Source organism: Chionomys nivalis, chromosome 21 (assembly GCF_950005125.1).
Source record: "Chionomys nivalis chromosome 21, mChiNiv1.1, whole genome shotgun sequence".
Lineage (NCBI taxonomy): Eukaryota > Metazoa > Chordata > Mammalia > Rodentia > Cricetidae > Chionomys > Chionomys nivalis.
In genome coordinates this window covers 37,675,035-37,694,293 of record NC_080106.1, presented here as the reverse complement: position 1 = coordinate 37,694,293, position 19,259 = coordinate 37,675,035, and the positions used below count along the sequence as shown (strand labels likewise).

Genomic DNA, 19,259 nt, shown 5'->3' with positions numbered 1-19,259 from the left:
TTTCTAAGTGGCTCCCCTAGCTTCTGGGGTAGCCATTTGCAAAGTCAGGCGAGTCGTTTTCAGCCAGGAGCGGGTGAGCGTTGGGCAGCCTCTCCATGACATGCTTCCGCCACTTCTCAATTTTTACGTTTTGAAATTGTTGACTTTCCAATGCCCTTAAATCTCTGGCCCGTGCCGCCTCCTAGTAGTCTGTTGAGTACAGTGTTTCCGATACTGTGACGATAAATGCTGTTTTTACCAACTGAGCTGTGTGCAAATGTGATTGGCGCACAGGAGGTGGGGGCTGGGGGTTCAAACCAGGGTGTTGTGCGTGGAATCACATGGTATATTGCTGAGTGAGCTACACCCTCAGCCCACCCTCAGCCCTGGTTTCTTTTTCTGAACAAGTGTTTTTGTTTTCTTTTGTGTTTTTTTTTCCTTCTGGATTTTTTTTTTCTTTTTTGAGACAAGGTTTCTCTGTGGCTTTGGAGCCTGTCCTGGAACTAGCTCTGTAGACCAGGCTGGTCTCGAACTCACAGAGATCCGCCTGCCTCTGCCTCCCGAGTGCTGGGATTAAAGGCGTGTGCCACCATCGCCTGGCCCTTCTGTTTTTTCAAAACAGGGTTTTTCTGTGTAGTCTTGGCTGTCCTGGAACTTGCTTTGTAGACCAGGCTGGCCTCGAACTCACTGAGATTGCCACCTGCCCTTGCCTCCCAAGTGCTGGGATTAAAGATGTGTGCCACAACCGCCCAGCTCAGGGTTTTTATCTTTCCAGGCATTTTAGTATAGTAATTGAGCCTAAGCCCTGTCGGTGTGTGAGACCCCTGCAGATTACTTAGCTGTACCAGGTGTTTGTCACACTCCGCTCAGTCCCCTGAGGCTTGGCCCCAGGTACACTTGCTGTGATACACAGGTGTCACTTGGTCTTGCATCCCCCTGCACCTGGGAGACTGGGAGATTGCCTTCACCTGTCCATTCCTCGGCTTATCCTGTTTCCTGGGTTTCCCTTTTCATAGGGTCCTTTGCTGGGTGTCCACCCCTGGCTTCCTGGTGCACATTGTGCAGCTGTAAACATGAGAAACGCGCTCTAGTCCCCAGTTAACAGTTTGGCTGCATACAGAACTCTGGGCTAGGAGGCATTGATGGAGGAAGGTCATTGGTTAAAAAATAAAGAAACTTCTTGGCCCTCATAGGTTAGAACAGAGGTGGGTGGAGTGAACAGAACAGAATGCTGGGAGGAAGAGGAAGTGAGCTTAGACTCGATAGCTCTCCTCTCTGGGGCAGATGCGATGAAGCTCCAACCCTGGATGGACATAGGCTAGAATCTTCCCGGTAAGCGCACCTTGGGGTGCTACACACATTATTAGAAATGGACTAGTCCAGATGCAAGAGTTAGACGAGAAGAGGCTAGATATAATGGGCCAAGCAGTGTTTAAAAGAATACAATTTGTGTGTTATTTCGGGGCATAAGCTAGCCAGGCGACCAGGAGCTGGGGCGGCAGGAACACAGCCCGCAGCTCCTACTACAAGGCATCTCTCAGAGGCCGAAAGCATCGTTCTTAGTGTTGTTAGGAGTCCCATACTGATTTGGTATATATATTTTTTCTCTCTCTCTTTCAAAATGTTTAGGACCTCCTTCCCCTCTATGCTCTGAAAAACCATTGTATGGAAATTGAGTTTTTAATCCATTGTGCTGAATACTTTACATGACAGGTGTGTTCCATCTCATGATACACATCCTTCAGATATGGGGAAATCCTGAATTTTCACTTGCTCCCATCGCTTCTGCTTTCCTGGGGGCTCCCCATTTGTTCAATATTGGGTGATGGGGCAGAAAGCCTCTCTCTAGCTGTTTTGCCTTCCATCCCTTCCATCTCTGGCATTTTGTTCTGTATCTCTAACCCTCCTGGGAGGTTTTTTTTAATTAATTATTTATTTATTATGTATACAATATTCTGTCTGTGTGTATGTCTGCAGGCCAGAAAGAGGGCAACAGACCTCATTACAGATGGTTGTGAGCCACCATGTGGTTGCTGGGAATTGAACTCAGGACCTTTGGAAGAGCAGGCAATGCTCTTAACTGCTGAGCCATCTCTCCAGTCCCCTACTGGGAGGTTTTCATTTCTGCTTTTATATTTTTCCTCAAGTCTTTTCCTCTCATCCCCAGATGTTTCTTGTTAAGAAAATGTATCCGAGACCTAGGATAGAACCAAACATGACTGGTAAAAAACAATAATTTAAAAAAAAAAATTCAGTGAAATGATTCCCAATGATATTCTGTTCTATTCATAGATTGATACCTAGCCCAGTGACCACATCATCTAGTAACTGATGGAACCATTAGGCAGACCTCGGGTAATCCTGCAGAGGAGAAGGGGTCAGAGGGGTCAAGGGCACCACAAGAAAACCCACAGACTAGACTAACCTGGGCTCATAGAGACCGAACAGACAACCAGAGAGCATGCACGGAACTGACCTAGGCCCTCTGCGTATGTTCCTGACACCCCACCCCTCCATCCCTTAAGTGTTCCACAGCTCACCAAAACAATGCCACCAGCTGGGGACAAAGTACCCTACACACGAGCCTGTGGGGGACATTTCAGATTATATATTCTTCCCCCAGGTCCCCATGTGCTCATGGACATCCCATAATGTAAGTGAAATTCAGTACAATATCAAAAGTCCCCACAGTTTTGAATCCCAACACTCTCCAAAAGTCCACCCTCACCATGCCCGAGGGCGATCTCCCAGTGTCTCCCTAGTTCCTGATCTCGCTGGGAGCCTCCACTGTAACATCCGTGATATATGTGTTCTACGGTCCTGTAGCACCTGCACCATGTGTACTATGGTACTATGCCTGTAGTGTACTGCCTGCACTATGGGACTGTTCATGAGTTTCAGGCAAAAACCTTGAGATTTAAGCACATATGCACACAGACAGAGACAAAGGGACACGGGTCATTCTTGATACAAGAATGCCCACTTTATTGTGTTCAGGGGCAGCTTATGTAGTGCTCTGGCCACGCCCCAGCTCTCGGTATCTTTCAGCTGCAGCCACCAGAAACTACTCCCCTGTCTCGTGCTCAGAGCAGCTGCAAACACAGAAAAACAAGTTGTTTTACTCGGAGCAGCTGCAAGCAAGTTGTTTACATGAAATTCAGGGTCTGGGGGTCCACAGCCCCCCCCCAACATTTGTTTACATGCCTGCAGAGGCCAAAGGAAGGTATCTATCCCCTGGAGCTGGAATTACAATTGTGGGTTGCCAAGTAGGTTCTAGAAACAGAACTCAGGTCCTCTGCAAGAGCAGCAAGTGCTTTTGAGTACCAAGCCATCACTCTAGACTCTCCACCTAATTTTTGGAGAAATCGTCTCTCAGCCAGGTGGAGGTAGCACACTCCTTTAATCTCAGCACCCAGGAGGCAGAGGCAGACAGATCTCTGAGTTCAAGTCCAGCCTGGTCTAACAGAGTGAGTTCTATGACAGGCAGGGCTACATAGAAAAACCATGTCTCAAAAAAAAAAAAGAAAGAAGAAAGAAAGAAAGAAAGAAAGAAAGAAAGAAAGAAAGAAAAAGAGAATGAAGGAAGAAAGAAAAGAGAAGAGAAAGGAAGGGGTCTCTCCCTGAACCTGGAGTTGTTTGACTATATTAGCTGGCCAGTGAGCAACAAGGACTCATGAGTATCCAATTGCCTTCACCTCCAGTGCTGGAGGTACAGGGTGCACGGACCCAGTACACAGACCCAGCTATACCACAGCCTGGCCGTGTGTGGTCTGGGGACGTACCATTAGGAGGTGGAAGGCTAGCTGAGTTGGGGAACTCCATCTATGCGGTTTTTAGATTACCCCTGTGCAGCTGTTTAATAATGCAGCTGTTTGGGGGTCACCCACACTTTTATAGGTAATCCTGCAGTTCACCAAGCTGAATTGTTCCTCTGGTCTGTTGTTGGCACCCTATCTGGGACGAGCAGAATTTGTTCACCTCTGGAGCTGGAGTGATAGCTCTGTGGTTAAGAGTACCCACTGCTCTTGCAAAGGACCCAGGTTCAGTTCCTGGCACCTACATGGAGGCTGACAAGCCACCCGAAGTTCCAATTCCAGGACCAGGCAGTGGTGGTGCACACCTTTAATCCCAGCACTCGGGAGGCAGAGGCAAGTAGATCTCTGAGTTCGAGGCCAGCCTGGTCTACAGAGCAAGTTCCAGGACAGCTAGGGCTGTTACACAAAGAAACCCTGTCTTGACAAACAAAAGTTAGAAAGTCAAGTACCCCAGCCACACTGTGCTGAGAATCTCAGGCTCACCCCACCCAGTGAGCGCTCCCACTGGACCTTTGGGAGATCTAGTGTTGGCTACAGTTTGAACATAATTATTGACTGGGGCAATTAGAGTCTCCCATCAGGCTACCGCAGGGCTGTCCACAGCAGAGATGAGGACTGTAAAGGCATCCTGTGAGCTGGCAGCATATGCCGAGACAAGCATCCTATTGCGTTCCCTTCCTCTGGTTCTGTCTTCCTGTCTGCTGGCAGATTGGTCACGAACTGTGTGCAGATGACGTACAAATGCCAAAGACCAAAGTCATAGTATCGTTCCCACACCAAAAGAACCGAGGGCTCCTTGCAGTCTTGTTTGTTAGTTCATTTGTTTTCTTTTGGAAAGGCCGGAGGGTATGCCACCTCTGCACCAAGTCACTCTCCCCCCATTTTGGAGCTCTGGGACCAATTAGGCAAGCTGTCTGTGTCTTGGTTTCTGTTGATGGAGTGAGGATGCTGGGGTTCTGATGAGAGCTGCCATCTGTCAGGAGGCTTGTCTCTTGGGAACTAAGGTCAGGGCTCTTAGTGAGGGAAAGCCAACAGGCTTCAGTCTAGACAGCAAGGGTCACCTTGGCCATCACTGTGGCCTGCCAGGAGTAATGTCTGGCCAGTGTCAGGAAGGCGGGGCAGTCTTGCTGAAGACAGGGGCGTAAGCCTTGACTGCTCCCCTTGAGTGGAAATCGGTTACTACCTTCCAGGTGACCGATGATCTCTGGGGTGGGACCCGGGGCTTCTGTGGGAAGCAGTCATGATCCTCTGGCGCCTCTTCTCTCTCCTGTTCGTAGGGTACCTGGTCCCAGGATCCCACTAGACCAGACAGGTTCCTCCCCTCTGCTTGTCCCAGGATCACCCGTGTGCCCATCAGATGCTCAGGACATCGCTGAGCAGATCCCACCAAGGTTTTGAGTTGGCCCTGAAAAAAAAAAAAAAAGAAACAGCGTGCACAACAGATGCCCTGGACTCTTCCAGCAACGTGGAAAGCCGTTCATACACACAAGGATGCGGCACAGAAGGTCTGGGGATGTCCCAGCTGAAAGCCCTGCTGGGTGGCTTCATGGTGACTCAGGGCAGCACCGTCTTGCTTGCCCAGCCTCAGAAACAGGGTAGGTTTTGTTGTTGTTGTTTTTTTTTTTCTTTTTTTTTTTTTTTTTTGAGGGGAAGGGAACTTTTCGAGACAGGGTGTCTCTATGTAGCCCTAGCTGTTCTGGAACTCACTCTGTAGAGCAGTCTGGCCTCGAATTTAGAGCTCTGCCTGCCTCTACCTCTTGAATGCTGGGATTAAAGATGTGTGCCATCACTGGCTGGCCAGGGCGGTTTTTCTTTGTTTTTGTTTTTGTGTTTTGTTTTGTGTGTGTGTGTTTTGTTGTTGTTGTTATTTTGTTTTTCCAACTTTGGTGTTCCACTCCAGGTTATAGGAGCCACCACCAGGCTATACACACAAACTTTCTTAGGCTGGCTTTTCCCTCCAGGTGAATAGGGTTGTGCCTGTAAGGCAGATGGGTGGGTAGCTCTCCTCTCAGACGATCCTAAGAAGTCAAGGTCTGGGTGACAAAAGATTGGGACGTCCACACGTGGCAGGAGAGCATTAGTTGCAGCCTGGAGCCTTCCAGAAACAGGGGCGTGGCCGGAGGGCAGGCGAGCTCTGGAAGGAGGCGGCGGAGACAACATTGTCTAATAATCTCCTCGGAGGTGGGAATGGACCGGGAGCCGGGAACCACGTGGGAGAGGTACTCTGGGAACCCCGGAGATGGGATCTGTCTGGTGACCTAAGGCTGCGGGCGTGGCTCCCTCCTGCAGACTCAGGGACACGGGAGATGGCCGAGCGCTGCTGGTAAGGGAGCCGGAGGTGGCTACTTGAGGACCGGGTGGGGTCAGGACGGCCAGCTGGGGGCGCCCGGGCTCTCACACCCACGGGCGGGAACTCCAGTGTGCCGGGCCCTCGGCGGCGGTGGCGGCAGGTGAGCGCGAACGCGGGCTGGGACGTCCGGGGACTTGGGCGACGGGCGTGGCTGTGGGGGTCCTTGCCTCGGTTCCCGCGGGACAAACGCAAATGTGGCCACGGGTGGCTCGGCCACCCCTTCTTCGGCCGGGGCGCGGGATCCAGGCAGGCCGCCTCCGCCCCGCGCTTCCCCTCAGAAGCTTCCTTCCCGGTCTCGGGGAGACGCGAGGAGGGGGGGGGAGGCACGAGGCTCTGGATCACCCGGGCGCCGGTTCCCGCACATCCCTCGCTTGGATAGCTGTGGGCGCTTGGTGACGGGGAGGGTCTGATGTGTCCCTGGGGGCTAGCCAGGGGTCTAGGTGGTCTGCTTAGAGTGACTAGGGGATACAGCTCATTGAGAGCCACCATCCAGCTGGACCCCCGCTAAGGGGCCGCACGGGGGTAGGGGGTAGCCGAGCGGGTGGTCCCCCACAAGCCTTCCACAGGAAGGAAGCGGCAGGGTGCTGAGAACCTGGTTAGCTGCCTGGATGCCTTCCTCTCAGGGTAAAGAGGCCCAGCACAGAGCCTAAGCTGAGAGGACAGGAGCTTAAATCCTGATGCTGGACAGGAGGATACAACCGGTAGGACAGCCTGGCCTGCTGTGTGGCCCAGGAGACTGTCTGCACAGTCAGCACCAGGCCCTCAGAGGGAACTGTTGGAGCAGGGCTGCTTTGACAAGTGGTAGGGGCCTCACGGGGCAGCGCAGCTTGGGCTCCCGTGAATTGAGGTTTGGTTGACAAGAAAGGTCAGTCCTCATATCTGTAAGGAGACAGGCCCACTTGGGAGTGGCTGCTGGGCCTATGCAGTCTGGCAAGCAGATTCCCCTAGATGAGTTGGGGGTCATTATCTGTGTGGACCACTTCCTGTGGTGCTGAATTCAGGCTCCCCAGGCACTAGGTCATCTTGGTGTTTCATGTCGTTGGGGTTTTGTGGGTGGATGCTCTTGGGCCTTGTAACCAGTTAACCATGAGTTAGGCAGCCTCACTGACATCTGGGAAAGCAGCGGTCATTCAAGATAAGTTAGGCCAGGAACTAGGAGCAAGGCTCAATCCTCTGACCTTCTCGTCCCATTCTGACGTAGTTCTGATGTGTCACGCCTGTGAACCGAACTCCTATGCCCAAAGGCAGAGTCTCCAGTGGGCCTAAGATCACCTGTGGAGAGAAAGGCCACACTGCTTGCCGAATGCTACCCCTCCTCCCTTCTTCCTGTTGTTCCTGTGGACTTCTCTTCAGTAGCTGGACATAGGGCGTTGGTGGCCTATGTTGGTCCCTGACCGAACCCAGAGGGGGTCCTTTCAGTGCCAACCAGTGTCTGGGCAGGCAGATGGGCGAGTTGTTAGTCTCAAGTGGCCCTGCCCTCAAAAGGCCACCGGATGCTAGGAAAACAGGGTATCTTGTCCATGCTACCAAGCACTCAGACTGCAGAGTGGCTGGTCTGTCGAGTGTGGTCTTTGTGGAGGAGTCTTTGGAGAAGTTTCTTGATGTCATTTATTTGTTTACGTGGTGTTTTCAAAATGTCACAGTGGGGAGGAGGAGAGGCCCATCTTTTCCTTCTGTGTTCATCCTGCTGAGTTTTCAACAGTAGTCCTGGGGACGTGACGCTGGCTTTACATGAAGCAGCTGTATCTGCAAGGTCTCCCAATGGTGAGGTCTTAGGTCATCCCAACAGAAAGGCCTGGAACCCAGGCAGAAGGCATGCCCGGAGGGTCTACGGCAGGATTGCGTCTCCTGCTGCATCTGAGGTGTGATGGTCTCTGCTGGGAGGAGCCTGGACAGAGGGTAGACGGGGAGATAAGTGATTCCTTCCGGGGACAGTAGACCAACAGGGGAGGTGGCAAGGTTAGTGACAGCTCTCATTTGGGTACCAGTGCTTCCTGGCCCGCAAAACCGTGGGTGGGGGTCCGGCTGAGGTTCTGGGATCACTCTTCTGCCCTGCACCAGCAATGGCCTGCAGTCCCTCTCTGAGGAGGCTGAGTGTGGGCTCAGCCCCAAGACTCCCACTGTCCATCACGGATACGGTGGTCTGAACGTCCGTCCGCTGCCATCTGCAGTATCATCCACGCCCGTGTCCACCTCCCAGCCTTTGCTCTAGGACTTCTCCTCTCCTGCTGGACAACTATCATCTGCTTTGGAAAGGGGTCAGGCTGTGGCTACAGTCAGCCTGGTTAGTCTGTGGGTCAGGGAAATGGCCTGGGGCCCTTGGGGCTTTAGGCTCTGTCTCTTTGGCCTTTTGAACACAGTGACCTAGACTGCTGTGCTGAGAAGAGAACAGGCTGTGGCTGGGGAGCTAACCCAGGTGGTCACACACTCAAGCCTGGTGGCCTGACTTTAATCCCCAGAACTCACAGGAAAGAAAAAAAAAACTGGGTGGACCAGGTGTGGTGACAGTGGGTTTCTGTGTGTCCTGAGCTAGCCAGGTCTACCTAGGAGTTCCGGGACAGCCAGGGCTAAGCAGAGAGACCCTCCCACCCCCACCCTGCTCAGTTTTTTCATGTCAGGGTTTCTCTCCTGGGGTGTGCTCTGTAGACCAGACTGGCCTTGAACTCAGAGTTCAAGTGCTAGGATTAAAGGCAGCTTCACCACCACCCAACTGGCCCCATCCCTCCCCAGTCCACTTTGTCCCGGGTTTGCATACAGGTGAGGAGTATTCTCTGCCTGAGCACACTGTTTATCTTCCAGTGGCTAACTGGGGTCACAGCATGAGGGGGTGGCACTCAGCCAGGGCCGTAGCCACCTGTGGGGGCTGAGCAGGACCCCAGGTGGTATGCCCAGACAGGTGCTTGGTAATCACCAGCTGAATGAGGTGTCTACACTCAGCTTGCTCCAGAGGGAGCCCAGCCCCCACCTGCTGATGGTGAGGCTGCTGCTGGCATTCTGAGGTCTGGAGACAGTGCACAGCTTGGAGGGGACCCCTCTTGAGCTTAAACCCCTCTCCTCCCCACTCACCTTTCCCAGTAGGGTGACCCTGGGCAGGCGCTTCAGCCTCTCTGGGCCTCAGTTTTTCATCTCTAAAGTGAAGACAATAAGGATTAAAGGCCAAGGACCAGCTCCAGGCTGAAGGATCCGCAGGAGAGTGAGCTGCAGCATGGGAGAGGTTACGGGAGCTGCAAGTGGAGTGTGGGTGTTTTATCTTCATTTATTTATATATTCATTCATTTGTTTGTTTTTTGAGACAGGGTTTCTCTGTGTAGCTTTGGAGCCTGTCCTGGAATTTACTCTGTAGCTCTGTAGACCAGACTGTTCTTGAACTCAGAGACCCACCTACCTCTGCCTCCTGAATGCTGGGATTAAAAGAGTGTGCCACCACCGCCTGGCATGATATGGGTGTTTTATGATAAAAGCAGGGAAATGGGGCTCTTGTCTAGCCTGCGCCAGGCCCTGGGTTCCATCCCAGTACTGCAAACACAAACACACACACACACACACACACACACACAACTATTAAAGAGATCTATGCAGATAGACCATAAAGAAAACCGAGCAAAATAGGGTAACTACACTAATCCGGAGGGAAAAAAATAGGATTCCTTGTTTTAAGACTTTTCTGAAGATTTTTTTCCCCTTAATTTTAAAACCCCAAGGGTGGTTGTTGAACTCATGATCTTCTGCTTCACCTGCTGAATGCGGGGGTTACAGATGTGCATCAGCATTGCAGCAGAAGCTCTGCAGTAAGCATTGCAGTAAGGCCTGTCCTACGCGCCTGTGGTCCGAGTGAAATAACCCCCACTTGAACTCAGGAAACACTAGCTATTAGTGTTGCTTTGTTATCACTAGTCCCGGCTAAGTGTGTCTTGTCTCATTGCCAAAATAACCGAGGGACAGGTCTTAACTCTCCGTGTTGCAGATCACAGCTATTCAAGAGAGGTCACATGGTGAGCTCAAGTCCACCCAGCACACTCCAGGACATCCACAGGAGGAGCTTTAGAGTTTTCTTTGTATGATTGCTATACAACTTTAGACAAAACCGCCAATCTCTAGTTTCTTTTTTTTTTAGCGATTTATTTATTCATTTGTTCATTTACTTATTTATTATGTATACAGGGTTCTGCCTGCATGACAGAAGAGGGCACCAGATCTCACTATAGGTGGTGTGAGCCACCATGTGGTTGCTGGGACTTGAACTCAGGACCTCTGGAAGAGCAGCCAGTGCTCTTAACCTCTGAGCCATCTCTCCAGCCCCCAATCTCTAGTTTCTTTTGCCAGCTCAGAAGGTCGGTGTCACTGGCTATGTTGGGGCATGGAGCTGAGCGGCACTTCTTCACAACCAGGCTTTTGCTTACCAGCATCCCCTCCTGGCTGACCTGTTTCCCTGGCCAGTGTCTGATGGCCCCTCGCGACTCTGGGCTTGCTGTCCTGGGGGTACTTTAGGAGCTGTCTTCCTTCATCTGCTGGGAGTGGGAGTGGGATGGATGCTGGGGATGCAGGGCAGGGGGAGGCTCTTGTCTTTATGTCACATTGTATTCCCAGTTCTCCTTCTGCTCTGGCCCCAGCCCTGAACTGTTGCTGGTTCCTGATCCCTCACTGGGGTGAGGGTGGGGCTCGCAGAGGGTCTAGGCTATGATTTTTGCCCTACCTTTGCTTACAAAGGAAGTGGCCATGTCTTGTCTGAACTTCTGTAAAAGTCTCTGTAAAATTGTGACACACATCTGGTGCCTCCATCAAGGACAACTCTGCAAACGGGGACAGAATGGTTCTGGACACAGCCGGTCCTAACAGCCTAGAAACAGGGTTGTTAGGCAGGAAAGGGGCTTATGGGAGGGGTAGTGGCCATGAGCGTAGTGTATGTGACCTAATGGGTGTGCGGTACAGTTTCTACCTCCTAGAGGAGGGACCAGGCTCTGTGAAGATGGCAGGAGGATGGGTAATTTGGTGGGTGTGGGGTGTGACAGATAGAACTTGAGGTTTCATGGGTGATATGAACTCGGGGGGTCTTTAGCCAGGCCACAGTGTGGTGAGTGGGCGGCCGAGCATCTGCTGCCTGGAAGGCTTGTATCGTGGTCTTTATTTTAGGCCGACTTTCATTACTAAATTCTAGAAACATCCCAATTTGATATTGAAATGAAAATCAGAGACTACAGTGATAATATGGGAAGAAAACCAAACAGCCACCTTTCACTCTCTTCTTTTTGGGGGTGGTTTTTTTTGAGACGGGATTTTTTTTTAATATTTATTTATTTATTATGTGTACAGCATTCCTTCCATGTGTGCCCGCAAGCCAGAAGGGGGCACCAGGTCTCATTATAGATGGCTGTGAGCCACCATGTGGTTGCTGGGAATTGAACTCAGGACCTCTGGAAGAGCAGTCAGTGCTCTTAACCACTGAGCCATCTCTCCAGCCCCGAGACAGGATCTTGATATGTATCTCAGGTTAGCCTTGAACTCTTGATCCTCCTGCCTCAGTCTCCCCAACTACTGGGATTACAGGTGTGCACCACCACACCTTGATTGGGTCTTTACTCTTTAAAATATAATGTTGGATATGGGGGTATGTCCTTTCAGGCCATTTCTTGTTAGCTGTGGCATTTGTACATGTGTGCACGTATGCATGCATGTGCCTGCACACGCACTCATGCGCGGACACACACCTGTCCTGGCTGCTCAAAAGATTGAGGCAGGAGGACCACAAGTTCAAGGGCAGCCTGAGGTACAGTGTGGGTTCCAGGATAATCTGAATAACTTGGTGAGACCCTGTCTTGAGTTAAAATCAGAAGCTAGCCTAGAGATAAAAGGTTGTCACACGTCAGGCGCTTGCTGTGAAAGCAAGAGGCTGTGACTTGATCTCCTGACCCACCTACAAAGCCGGGTCAGTGGCATACACTTGCAGTGCCAGCACTCGGGAGACGGTGGAAACAAGAGGATCTCGGGGTATTCTGGCCAGTCGGTCCAGCCAAATTGGTGGGCTCCGTGTTCAGAGAGAGACCCTGTCTCCAAGAAAAAAAAAAGGTGGTAAAGGTGATTGTGGAAGACATTTCAATGCCAACCTTCAGCCCCACATAGGTGGAAACGTGTGTGCATGAAATAACGTTAATTTAAACTCAGCTGGCACACGTGCACTCCCGCCCCGCGTGAACTAGCATAAGCATATACACAAATCAAACAAAACAATCAAAAATAGGGCTGGGAACGTCATTTAGTGACAGAGTGCTTGCCTCGTGCAGAAGGCCTGGGCTCAGTGTCCAGTACAGAAGAGGAAGAGAGCAACATTTAACCAGGGATATTAACTGATTTTCCCTAACCTCCATGGTTGGACATTAAGGGTGGTCTCAGTATTTTTCAATATTTAATTTTTAAAAGTTATTTTTAATTATTTTTATGTATATGTGGTGGGGGAGGGGGAACCATTGTGCATGAGAGTGTAGGTGTCTGCAGAGGCAAGAGGCAGCTGACCCCTGGAGCTGGAGTTGCAGGGGTTGTGAGCTGTTGACACGTATGCTGAGACCCAAACAGGTCCTCTTCAAGAGCAGCGTGCACTCTTAAACGCTGAACCATCTCTCTGGCCCCCCTTTTCAGTAGTTTTGTAGTTACGTCTCTGCTCAAACAACCAGCAGCCAAATCCTTGCATGCAGTGGGAAAACCTTTTTAAGCTAAGGTAACACGAGTCCATTTCCTGACATAGTGGTGGCCACAGACAAACACGGGTTTGTGTTAAGCTGTGTCTGGGGTGTGGACATGGCAGGCTCTGAGGGCTTTCTGCTACCGGGTAAGCTCCCCTGTGGTCGGGGATGAGACAGGGAGGAGCTCTCTAGAGAGGGCTCTGCCTGGACAGGCATGAGATGCTATCCGCACTGGAACCTGGAGTCTGAGTCCCACGGGTGAGGTGCAGGTACACGGGGAAGGTGGCTAGTGTGCTCTGGCTGACAGGTGGCGGGAAGGCAGAGGCCCTGCAGCCTGCTGGTTTGTCTTCCCTCCTGCTGGGAATGAGGCTCACTGGCTGAGGCCCTAGTGAGCCACCGCACATTCCTCACCTGTAGAAGGGGCTGAGCGTCACTGGGATGTGACAACAGGTGTCAGGGCTCCGATGGGGACGCACTTTGGCATTTCATTGTGGAAAAACGACCGTGTGCAGAATGGTGTGGTTACACCATAGACTCATCCCCAGCCTACACATCCTGGCTAGCCGTGGGTCATCTCTGCCCACACATTTTCCCCTCCAGACAACACATCACTTCATCCGTACAAGTTTCAGAAACAGATAATGAGTCTGTTACAGATAATGGCCCTATAATCTGTTAGAACTGATAAAGGAATGCAATAAACTCCATGGGCAGGATCCGTGTACTGGGCAGCTAGCCGTGTTTCTACACACTCGCAGGGAACTAGCCAGAGAAGAAATAATTCCCATCTCTTCTGGGCTCTAATGCCCAGAAGAGGCTTTAGCAATGCATTTAACCAAAGGAGATGAAAGATTGCAGACTTTCTCTGCACACTGATATTTATCAAGTACTGGTGAAAGAAACTGAACAAAAATAAACGGCAATGTAGCCCATATTCATGGCTTGCAAGGATTAATATTGTTGAAATATTCAAATTCCCCGGGTGATCTACAGATTTGAGTGTAAACTCTATAAAAATTCCAGTGACAATTTTCACAGAAATAGAAAAAAAAAACCTGTAAAATTCATGTAAAACCACAAGTGACCCCAAATAGTCCAAGCCATCTCAAGCAAAAAGACTCAGACTGAAGATTCTACACATCTTGGTTTCAAACTATACTACAAAGCTTATGAAATTAAAATAGTATGGCATTGGCATAAAAATGGAACAGGATAGGGAGAGCCCTGTCTTGTGCATTTATGACTGATTTCCAACCAGATGCCAAAAATACACAAAGGGAAAAGGGTAGTAAAAGTAGGTATCCACCTACAAGAGATTAGGCTCCTGTCACACATTTTACACACACACTCACACACACTCACACACTCACATACACACACACCAGTCCAAGAGGACCAAAGGCATACAATCTGAGACTATAAAACTCCTGAGAGAGAGAGAGAGAGAGAGAGAGAGAGAGAGAGAGAGAGAGAGAGAGAGAGATCCCTGTGATACTTTTGTTCTAAAATCTCAGGTTATGGATTACATCAGACTGAAATTTCTTCACGGGGAAGGAGGCATTCCAGGAAAGAGAGGGTGTGTGAAGTAGGGGACATATTTGCAAGGTGAGCATCTGATAAGGGGTTAATATCCCAAGCATGTGAGCTAGGAAAGTCACAGCAGGGATCTAAAGAGCCCTTATTTAAAATGGGCAAACGGCATGCGTGGACACGAGGCCTACAAGTGAGCAGCGGACATCCAATAACATGCTTGTGAGTCATCAGGGAAACACATGCAAAACCACAAGGAGAGGCTACGTAACACCTGTCAGAACGGCTATTAGGAAGTCGATGAGAGATGACTGTTGGCGGCATGTGGAGATGAGGAACCCCCGCACAGCGCTGGTGGGAATGGAGTCACCACAGCCCTTACTGAAACCGGGGAGAGGGGAGGCTTCTCAAGTAACTAGGAACAGGGCTAACACAGGACCCAGCGCTAGGTTTGTAGCTCAAACTCAGAGATGGGTTTGCTAGAGACGCTGTCAGCACTCCCGTGGCGGTAGCAACTCCTCCTCCACAGCAAAGCAGACAGGCATCCTCGGGTCCCAACAGCAGAGGCATGGTAGAGAAAATGTGGCAAGTTGCACAGTGAAGTATGATGGAGCCTCTAAAAGGAGGCCATTCTGTTACGACAATACCGATGAGAGGCAGAAAAAAAAACCACAAATCCTGCTTGCTTGCACGTCTGTGTGAGATAGTGAGATATAAGGTAATCAGGGGCAGGGGCAGGGGCAGGGGCAAGAGGCAGGTCAAAAGGAACGAGCTCGTGATTAAATGGAGCACTTTATTCAAGAGCGCAGTGGCCCAGCATGGTGACTATTGTTCGTGACGCATATGTCCAACTTGTGGGGATTTTCAAGTGCTCTGCCAGGAGAGAGGACAAATATGGAGCTGTTCGTGGTGTGCGTGCCCAGCACTCAGGAGGCCAAGGCAGGGTCTGGAGGATCAGCTTGTCTCGAATAACAAAATAGCTATTTTTCAGTATTTACAAAATACAGATCCATGCTGGGTAGTGGTGGTGCATGCCTTTAATCCCTGCCCTTGGGAGGCAGAGGCTGGTGGATCTCTGTGAGTTTGAGGCCAGCCTGGTCTACAGAGCTAGTTCCAGGACAGGCTCCAAAGCTACAGAAAAACCCTGTCTCAAAAAACTATATATATGTGTATATATATATATATATATATATATATATATATACATATACACACATACACACAGAGATCTAGCTAGTGATGGCAGCGCATGCCTTTAATCCCAGCACTCAGGATGCAGAGGCAGGTGGATCTCTATGAGTTTGAGGCCAGCCTGATCTACACAGCGAATTTCAGTACCGCCAGAGCTACATAGTGAGACCTTGTCCAAAAAACAAAAGCAAAACAAAACTCCTGATCCAAACGAGTCTCGTGAGGGTCCTGCTCTCATTTGTTGTGTATGTGTGGGTGGAACCCATCTCTTGCCCATCTCACGTGCAGCTTTTTCTATGCTACTGGTCCCCCACTGTGTCCCTGGCCCCCTGAATTTCGTCGGTTGGTTGTACCCACAGGCTTATCTAATTCAGCTGGACTGCTCCATACAGTGTGGAGAAGGGAAGGTATCTGTTGGGATCTCCTAGTGGAGCGCTGACAGGCACTCACTTTCAGGCTTCCGGTGAGGACAAACCTTCACTTTTAACCAGGTTCCAGCTGCTGAGTGTGGCAGGGTCTGGGGAACAATCCCCCCACCCCCTGTTCAGTGCATCTCTTTATTTTTCCTCTTTTCTTCATGGTTTACCCATGGCAGCTTTTCCTCCTGCTATTTCCTCCCTTTCCTCTTCCCTGTCTCCTTACTTCTGTTCTTCCTCCACAGCACGGAGGCAGGTGCTCTGCTACCAAGCCCCAGCTTTCTCTCATCAGCTGAAACTGGACAAGTAAATCAGAAGTCCTCAGAATGTGCTAGGGGCAGGCCTGCAGCTCAGCTGGTAGAATGCTTGCCTGGTATCCAGGAGGCCCTGGGTTCTATCTACAACCCAGCATAAACAGGGTGTGGCGGGGAGGCCCGCAGGACATACTGGCACCGTAGAACTGGCATCGTAGAGTGTTCAGCGTGGGCTAGAGACCCTTTCTTAAAAGACAGACCAAAAAGGCTACCTGCTGTCATGCGATGGTAACTTTTAAAGCCTGCAGTATCTTCTTCCTGATTTTTGTTTTCCTCTGTGATGCTGGGTGTGAAGCCAGGGCTTGGTGCACACCACGCTATGCTCTTTGCTTGAGCTGTTTCCCAGGCTCTGCTGGAAGGGATGTGGTCTTCCTCCCTGCCCTCCCAAGGTCATTCCAGGCTGGATACAGGAAAGGACAGGCACTTGGTGCAGCCCCTGCTGCCAAGTCTTTCAAAGGAAATCAGGCATTTGGCTGGCAGGGCCATCGCTTTCACATCTGTTCTTTTAGGATTCTCTGCTGTTACTCAACATACTGTGACCTGGGCTGCCCTCTCTCTTCTGCAAAAACCCAGCTCGCAGGCCTGACTAACATCTGGTGACCACAGAGCCTGCTCCTGCAGGCTGTAGCACTCACAGGTGCGGGTCTCTGTTCTTACCTCTCGTGAGACTAGGCCAAGCAGGAGGTTGGCATTTCTGCACTGGCAGGGGTGGTGGGGGCTGGATTTGGGGAGGTGTGTTGCTTGGTGAGATGGGCATTCGAAATAGCTTTGATACCGGCCAGCAGTTCACCCTCAGGACCGCCAGTGACGCCACGAGACCCTAGATCTTCCTTAGTTTGTCGTGGCTTGTATGACCCTAGGAAGTCCCTTTCTTCTGGAAATCCTGCTGTCCTATGAAGTGAAGGTGTGACCAGGACATTGTCTATGTGCCCAGCCAGGACAGGAAGAGATCCCTGTGGGTCCCTGAGCCCAGGCTGGGAGGAGTGGAATCTAAGCATTAGAATGCTCCCCAGACCGCAGGCCATCTGCAGGGAGGCTAAGTGACAGGACCACAGGGCTGACAAGGCACCTCTGACTGGCCAGAGCGTGGAAGGGCTGGCGGGGGCGGGGGGGTGGAGGGAGTACTGAGGGCAGCCTGCTCTGCCTCTCATGGAGGTGAACCCCCACAGTGCTTTGCTGCTGGTGGCAGAGTGGGTTCCATGCATCTGTGACGTGTTGTCTAGGGAAGAACGTGCTATAAATCAATCTGGCAGGAACACCACGAGGTCCCGAAATCCCTGTTGCTGCAGGAAAACCTTCTCACGGGCTCTGAGGCAAGAGTTGAGAGATGCTTTGGACCCTCCTAAATAGACAGGGCTGCCACACGACAGGGTGGCTAGGACAGGTTTGGGGAGGTGTGTTGGACACTCTGCTCCAGCCCAAGGGAAAGGAAGGAAAGAAGACTTGGAATCAAAGCTGGGGAAGCTATGGTACAAGCCATGCGTGGCTGGACCCAGGGGCTCCGGCGGCCGGAAGGCTGTCCTAACTCTCCAGTTCTTTTATTTTGAGACTCTTCTCAGGCACAGTGCTTGCTCCCTTGTCTGTTGCCATGAAATGATTGATCACTCCAGCTTTTCCTCGGTGTCCATGGTCAGATTATGTCCTGGAGGCTCTGACTTGTGGTCAACTGAGGTTGTAGCCAGACTGCCTGTGGAGCTGCAAGCCTGAGAGAGGATTGGGGATCTTCTCCAAAATCGGCTTCCCCTAGAGGGGCTAATCCAGGAGAGAAACCTTGGCGTCTTTCATGACTTCAGAAGTCACATGATCTCAGTAATTCTTTTTCTTTCTATCTTTCTCTTCCTTCCTTTCTTTTTTTGTTATAATTTACTTATTTTTATTTTATGTGCATTGGTATTTTGTCTGCATGTATGTCTGTGTGAAGGTGTCAGATCTTGAAGTTACAGTTGTGAGCTGCCATGTGGGTGCTGGGAATTGAACCCCGTCCTCTGGAAGAGCAGTTGGTACTCTTAATGGCTGAGCCATCTCTCCAGCCCCATGGTTTTTGTTCGTTTGTTTTGGTTTGTTTTCCATTGGTCACACAAGGAGTTGGGGCTATGTCAGGTATATGAATCCTAGGAAGCAGGGTCCCTGGAGGCTCATGTGCCAACAGCCTTATGAAATAGAGCCCTGCTCTCATACAGGTCACTATGGTCCACCTAAAAGTCCCATGCTTGCCCCTTCCTTGGCTCTCGTTGGTCACAAGTACACCTGGGGCTGCTTACCCTCAGCACAGACCGGGGAGCTGCACAGGTTAACACTGCCTGTTCTCTGTGGCGGGACCCGTGGCATGGGTCTGAGGCCCAGAGGGAGGCTTGCTAGACCTGACTTGACTGGATACACAGTATTTTGACATGAACAGGAAATGAAAGGGCCTGAGCAGGGCCTGGAAGAATGAGGCAGTTGGGTGGTAACATGAGGGAGACAGGGTGGAAAAAAAAGGAATTGCGCCGAGTGTTGGGGTCTGATTGGCCGAGAAAGAGGACTTGACCCTGAGGCACAAGTCAGCCATGTAAAGTCTGAGGAGAGTAGGCAGGAAGTAGAGCCAGGCTCTCGGGATTGGCACTGCCAGGATAACCCCAGCCAGCATCCCTGCCTGTCTCTTTAACTGACTGTGAACCTAAGCCCTTACAGATGCTCAGCCAGTAATGCAGGATTGCCTTGACTTACAGCAGCTCGCTGGAATGCTGTGGCTTGGGTGAGGTCACACACGGAAGCTCCTCCGTCAGTAGAGCTTCGTCGCCCCAGGTCAGGGAACTGGACTGGTGAGTGTCCAGCCAATTGCTCAGACTGTGGTCAGCCCAGTGAGGGTCCTGAGCCCCCGAGGCAGGGGAGGAAGACCGTGGTTGTGAGGCTCATGGGCAGAGTGAGGGCCGTTTCTCTCCTCACTTCTTTTCTGCCCCTGCGGAAACTTCCCAGGGTTTGGAAGGCAGTGGGGTGCTGTGGGGTTTCTC

General features: G+C 51.1%; 1 protein-coding gene across 2 annotated transcripts in view; it reads left to right on the top strand.

Annotated features, from left to right (window-relative positions):
* The first annotated feature begins 6,061 nt into the window (after nt 1-6,061).
* Nucleotides 6,062-19,259, top strand: part of Adcy7 (adenylate cyclase 7) — a 58,280-nt gene continuing 45,082 nt past the window's right edge. The window contains exon 1 of one of the 2 annotated variants that reach the window (XM_057753280.1): nt 6,062-6,117. The gene's annotated coding sequence lies outside the window, so the exon portion shown is untranslated. Of the gene's footprint in view, nt 6,118-6,161; nt 6,245-19,259 lie in introns of those variants that run through there. The other variant, XM_057753279.1, reaches the window with a different exon arrangement.